Below are 6,774 nucleotides of genomic sequence, written 5' to 3' on the forward strand. Positions count from 1 at the left end.
ACACAAAAGGTGGCAGTGTTCCTCTAGGCTGATCCCAGTCTGGATACCAGCAGGGTTGTACGGGAATTGGAGTGCAGAAGTGCAGCCCTGTCAGGGTCCTTGGGTTCTGCTGGGGGAGGACAACACTGGTTTCCATGTGACCCGGAAGTGCTTTGGACATGCAGTACAGTGTCAGCGGAAGCATTCCAGGTCTTGCTTCAAAAAGGAGCCTGCAGCCTCACATCAGGGAATTTGAGTCAGGAGACAGCAGGCAAAACTCACCTGGAGGAGTGGAAGGAAAGGAAGAAAACAATATTGTGGTGTGCTCTGGAAAAGAAGGTTGGCAAAAAATAAAAATCTATTATTTTAAACCTGGAGTTGTGTTGGGTGATATTATGTCTGAGGTTTGGGGCTCAGTGGATATTACTGGCTCCATAGTAGTTAAGGGAGTGTTTGATTGATTTCTTTGACGTATCAGGAGTGTGAGTTTCAAAAAATTGATGTAAAAACTCTGGTAAGCTAACAAGATTATAAAATTATGTGTTCATATTAAGCAGTGAAGTACAGTTGTAGTTGAGAGGTACTGTTACTTATTATGTATTTTCTTTCCATTAATGACAGCCACACACTCAGGGCTTGAACACAGACAAAATATTAGACATATTTGTAGAGGTGGTGTGGTGTCTTTTCTGATTATCTAAACTAGTCTGCAATCATGGACAAATGTTTTTGTCAAGGTTGTGAATATTATAACATCCTTGATGTTACATCCAAATTTCCAATTATAAAAGTAAACAATAAAAGTAGGCACCAATTTGTGTCCAGGATTAAACTGCAAAATCCTAACACGCAAAGTGCCTCTTCTCCCCTTTGTGAGCCACTGCCCACCAAAAGGTCTGTGTATGTCTTGGTTTCTGGGTTGAGAACTATACAGACTTATTTTCAAGAAGGGCGTCTGACACAATCCAACCACTCTAAAAGGCACCTACATATGGGTTATCAGCTATGCACTCCAAACCAATACAAATCAGCACATTATTAAAAGGAGAATAACATTAATCCATTTTCCATACTTGTTAATCCCAAGCAGAAACCTATTCCAATACTCGGGTGCAAGGCAGAAACATTCCAATACAGTCCAGCTGCAGAACCCGAAACTTCCGCTCTGCTGGGAAGCTGAACATCGTAACTTTCTCAACTTGGAAATGTGAGAAAAGACTCTGTGTGCGTGTAATTAGTTTCTCCGCTAACTGGTTATTAATGTGTGAAACTATAAAAACTTCAATATTTCTGCAGGCGAGTTAAATGAAAAAAGGGCGTTTACGACAGTTATTAGAACACGCCTGCTTCTCACTCAAAAGAAAACCTGTGAAAGGTAACCAATGAGGAGTCGGTGTAGGCGGGATCTTAAATGAAGAGGAATCCGAAAGATTTGCAATAAAGCAGGTTCGGTACTGGGGAATTCAATGCCCTTGCCGAGAGAAGCTGAATCGTACGAAATGCGTTTTGTGGTAGTTATTTTGCAAATATATTTTAAAGGAAAACAAAACGGCATGGAACGTGTCTACGATCAATAGGAACGTATTCCATCCCCTTTTAGACAAATGTATTAATGTTTTCAGAAGCAAAGCACATTTCCGTGAGTAAATGTTTAAAACGATCGGGGTACAACATAAAAATAAATCGCATATAGAATTACAATACGTTACAATAAAGGGTAGCTAAATAAATTTGCTTTTCAGCTGGCTCGTTGGTCTAGGGGTATGATTCTCGCTTTGGGTGCGAGAGGTCCCGGGTTCAAATCCCGGACGAGCCCTATTTGTTTTCTCATTTAATTCCTCCATTCTACCAATACTTATTTTGAAAGACAGCAATAAAAGAGTTTGAAATGGCCCGTACGGGGATCGAACCCGCGACCTTGGCGTTATTAGCACCACGCTCTAACCAACTGAGCTAACCGGCCACTCGTTAGGCAAAAAAGAAAAGTAGTTAAACCCTGAGTTTTCTTCCGAGAGAATTAAAGTGTATTTATATATGGTAATAAGTGGGATATATCGAGAGAATTAAACTATACTTTTACATAAGTATAAACACAAGATACACCAATATACGGAAATGCGGATGGCCCGTTGTAAACCACCAATCCAAATTATAGTAATAAAGTTTAAATATAAGCTTTGCTTATGGTACGAGAGTCTTGCGCTTCAAATCGCTGGCCTAGCCCAGTTGTTTACAAAACTTAATTGAGGTAAATGTTCTGTGGTAAATTGATTAAGCTGGATTTATATAGATAGATAGATTGATTACATCTTGCCTGAAGAAGGGGCCTGAGTTGCCTCGAAAGCTTGCATATTGTAATCTTTTTAGTTACCCAATAAAAGGTGTCATTTTTCTTGGCTTTTCTCTACATTCATAATGGCTAACACGGTACAACACCCTAGTACTATAGATAGATAGATAGATGTATCTATATCTATCGTTTATTAATGCCAAGGGGAAATTCACAATATACGTAAGGCCAGTGAGCTCAGTTGGTTAGAGCGTGGCGCTAATAACGCCATTTTTGTAGGTATTATCCCCGTACAGTCCTTGTTTATTTTGGCTTGTAATTTCCGGACTAATTAATTTTTTTCATTTTCAAAAAAAAAAAAAGTATGGCTCATCCTGGGTTTGAATCCCGAACCTCTCGCACTCAAAGCAAGATTCATACCCGTTGACCAGGGGTAATTATTTATAATTTAAGGAGATCGGAATTGAGAAAAGCATCACCATGTTTAAGTTGCATTATAATTTTGTTATACATTACAATTAATTTATATGTATAGAATGAGCATTGACATTGTATCAACATCTGCACTATGTGAAGTCAATGACTCAAACGAAAAAAGCTATAATTCAATGCCATTTCAACAATATTTATTTTCAGTGCAACTCTGGAGGGCTACATACAATAATAAATGAAATAAAAAATAAATAAAAGTAAAAGCAAGGTAAATTTGACATTCAACTGATAATTATAAATAATAAGTGCTTTCAAAATAATAAGTTTTAACATTTCAACAAAAAAAAAAGACTTGGCCTCATATAAAAATAAAATATAACAGTTCTAACATGTGCACAACTGAACAGGCTTAACCAGTTTCACAGTATATCTGAACATCTTTAAATAACTGAACGTATCTTCCCCTCATATCCCACTGCCTACTTTTCTCTTGTTCAGTGAGAGAAGTAAGCTCTTGCTTGGTCTGTCAAGATTTTAAATCTGGGCTGGAATTGTGCCAGTGCCATCCTCATGCACGTGTGAAGATTGTCATTAATGTTTTTTGTAACGTCCCAAATCCACGCATCTCAGAGGGAGCACTCGTTAGCGAGTTGTTGGCCAGTAAATGAATTTGTTAAAATCCTCGTTGACCGATCGTTAGTTGGCTTTAAGATCGCTTATTTTCTGTAGCCTAACTGGCGAATTTAGTGGGTAACTTTTCTCAAATGTAGTTTTGTGCTTAGTTTCATAGTGGTGTTTCACATTCCCACTTTTAACCACTGCAACCGTCTCACAGCAGATGAGAGACATTGCGGTTTCGAGCTTCCTACGGAAAGTATGAACATAAACGCCTCGGTCCATTCCGGATTAAAAGCCCGGTTTTCGGTGTCAAGCTTCCGCCGTTTAGCAAAAGCCATGGCACATTGACTCACTATTTCGCCGCTCTCTCTAGTCTTCTCACTCCTTTATATTTTTCTCTCCATGCCACTGCCGCAAGAGTGACAGCTGTTTTCACTCAGAATGCAGGTTTTTCCACGCCTCTATTCAGTGAAGGCACGCTCTACTCTGCCTGTGATTGGCTGACATTCTTGCCTTCACTTCGACCAATCAAAGTCTTCATGCTTAAACCCAACCAACTCGAACCCACGAAGGCAACAAGTACTGGCCAATCAGAGACATGTAGGAGGTCCCATTCACTGAGTAGCGGTGTAGAAACACTGTCAGAAAAGAGTCGCCGGTAAAAATGTAATCTCCGCCAAAACTAAATAAAACGCTGCATGTCTGTTCCAGGCGGTCCGCTTATTAGTGACCTGTGCCCTAGACTAACGAGCCACCCGCTCAAAATAAAAACGCCTTCGCCTATGCTATTCATGTCAGCATTTATTCAAAAATTAAAGTTACAAGCCGGAATGTCATTTGTAGCGTTGAAGTTTCAAGCGGAAATTCACATTAAGCATCTATTAGTTTCTAGGGTTTTAGGTTTCAACGAACTCGTACATGTGCCGCTCTTCTTTTGCGACCAACAAACAAAACGCTAAACGGGCTCGTCCGGGATTTGAACCCGGGACCTCTCGCACCCGAAGCGAGAATCATACCCCTAGACCAACGAGCCACCACACCCAACAAAATATGGAGGAAATTGTACTTGTATGTAATCTGATATTCTTTGAAATGTTTACTTATTTCTATTCAGTTTTTATCGTTTAAAACGAAAAACAGGTTTTACAGCAAATTATTAAATATAAAAAGATGACTCTAGCGTCGGTGGTTTGCGCCTTGATTTTCTTAGAGAGCGGCTGTCTACTTATTAAAAACACACTCCCCCACCCCTCAAAAAATTTTATCTATAAAATTATATGAAATCTCACGCATGCGCATTATTTCCATCAGTTAAATCTATATGCACCAGGTCTTAAAAAAAACAACCGAGGACAAGGTTTAACACTAGAAAGGGCCAAATTGCATATCCTCCACTCTTCTCTAACACAAAGCCACAGTGTTTGTATTTTTTTTTTTTTTAAATCTGTGTCTGTAAGATGGGTTGTCCAAACAGGTGCTCACTCCAGTTTCCAAGTATGTCGATGGTACAGGGTCTGGGATGAACAAAACAACTTACCTTATTTAGGAACTCTTGTCTTTTTCCATTGTTAAAAGTGGTTAATATGTGAACTTGTCTGTCTTAACACAGAGAAAAACATTCTGGACGACTTCAATTACAAATTAGTTTACTGTTTCAATTTTACTTTGAGAACACTTACACCAACTTGCATCTTTATCTTTTTCATTCACCCCATTGCCACTCATAATCTTATAAAACACCAGGGAACAGATGGGCATGTAAGCAGCTCCAACAGCAGCATTGTTTCCCTGCCGTTTTAGGCAAGTTAACTATAAAGTACAAAAAACAAGGCCACTTCTCTAGAAATGAATTGAAGAGGAAAACAATTATGTAAGCATGTACAACTGAACTAATATCTGCATATTATTATTGTAAAGAATCAGCATTATCCACCTACAGCTAAAACATTGTTTAACTAATTACACAGGAAAGGTGCCAACATTCAGACGCTGTGTTGTTCAGTTTCCACTTTGCACAATGAAGGCGAGTATGATTAAGAGAGCAAGGATGTTACACAGTGGTAAAATGTATGACAAAGTCCGAATTAGTGTTACAATCTGTCCACGTCTGAAGAGACACTTTTATTCTGTGTAGCTAAACACTGCAATTACAATCTTTCAAATCTTTGTCATTACCATTACAGTATACAATAAATTAGTTCCTTTTCAAGGACTTAGTTAAAACCTAGTAATTCAAATGATATAACTAATAGCTGGAAGGGGAAATTATGTTTTGGTAATTACTGAGTTCTACTCTATTTGGGTATACTTTCAAAAACATCACACACATAAATCAATACTATTTTTGCATCACTTGAATTGAAATCTGCTGTTTGTGAAAGTTATTGAACCACCACAAGCCTATTTAAGCTACATTTTAACTATGTAACATTGTAAATTACTGTTAAAAAGTACATATTTAATGTAGGCTACTAACACATCTGATAATGCTACAAAAAGTGCTACAAAAATATCCAAACAAAAATAAAACTGACTTGGAAGTATCAAAAAAAAAAAAAGTTAAAATGCTCCAACTTTCGTATCGGGTGAATTAGTCGCAAAACGAACCTGAATGTTATGCAATGCTTACATCTTCTAACTTTTTATATTAGTAATATGCCCTTCTCCCAGGAAATCTGATAAAAACAAAGTCAATTAGAATAATTGCTTTTTATAAGACAGCCATATTTCTTATTCATTCATTAGATACAAATAGAGGGCCTACTTTGATCTGATACCAGCTTTTTATCTTTTTCCATTGTAATTAACATTTTTAAACAATTCTTTAAACCCAATGGAAAGGTTTTTTTAGTGTGTGCAGTGATCAGTGCTACGTTAATTAACACTGGAAAAGAACAAACACCTGACATCACATAATGTACCTCAAAAATCCCATCTAGAGTTGTTTTTTCTTTGCTGCTAGGATAGGCTCAGAATTAGATAAGGAGCTGGAGAAATATTCTGGAGTATTCTACATATGGAGCTGTTAACAACTTTCAGCTATAATGGGATGCACTTGGATACTGAAGTATGGACATTAAACCCCACGTCAGAGACAGTACATTATTTTCTAATCAAGAGTATTGCTTTATACTTGGTACTTTAATTAATGTGAAATTTAATGTAAACAGATCAAGAATAGTTTTATCATGAAAAAGCTAAATTTCAAAACTCAAACTTTCTAAAGTGAGTCTTGAGTTACAGAAATTTCACAGACATGCATAAAATCCTCATCTTTTTTACCCAACATAATTTCAACTAATTTTCAACTAGCAACTTCCATTTTTTAATTACCAACTAAGAAAACTAGTTTTGAATTGTACTGCATGCGAAGGACTTTGCCTCCATTTTGTGCCTTCATGTACATATCCCTGAATATAATCTACAGCACGCACAATAATGTCACTTAGAAGTAA

General features: G+C 37.4%; 1 protein-coding gene and 3 non-coding genes across 4 annotated transcripts in view; 2 read left to right on the forward strand and 2 right to left on the reverse strand.

Annotated features, from left to right (window-relative positions):
- LOC114669500 (F-box only protein 44-like) overlaps nt 1-6,774 on the forward strand; it is a 560,525-nt gene that overhangs the window by 209,987 nt on the left and 343,764 nt on the right. The window lies entirely within an intron of this gene.
- trnap-ugg (transfer RNA proline (anticodon UGG)) lies at nt 1,724-1,795 on the forward strand. The gene has a single exon. It is a non-coding gene; the product is annotated as a tRNA-Pro (tRNA).
- Nucleotides 1,869-1,942, reverse strand: trnai-aau (transfer RNA isoleucine (anticodon AAU)). The gene has a single exon. It is a non-coding gene; the product is annotated as a tRNA-Ile (tRNA).
- trnap-cgg (transfer RNA proline (anticodon CGG)) lies at nt 4,281-4,352 on the reverse strand. Its single transcript has one exon. It is a non-coding gene; the product is annotated as a tRNA-Pro (tRNA).

This window comes from Erpetoichthys calabaricus, chromosome 2 (genome assembly GCF_900747795.2).
Source record: "Erpetoichthys calabaricus chromosome 2, fErpCal1.3, whole genome shotgun sequence".
NCBI classification, from domain to species: Eukaryota; Metazoa; Chordata; class Cladistia; order Polypteriformes; family Polypteridae; genus Erpetoichthys; species Erpetoichthys calabaricus.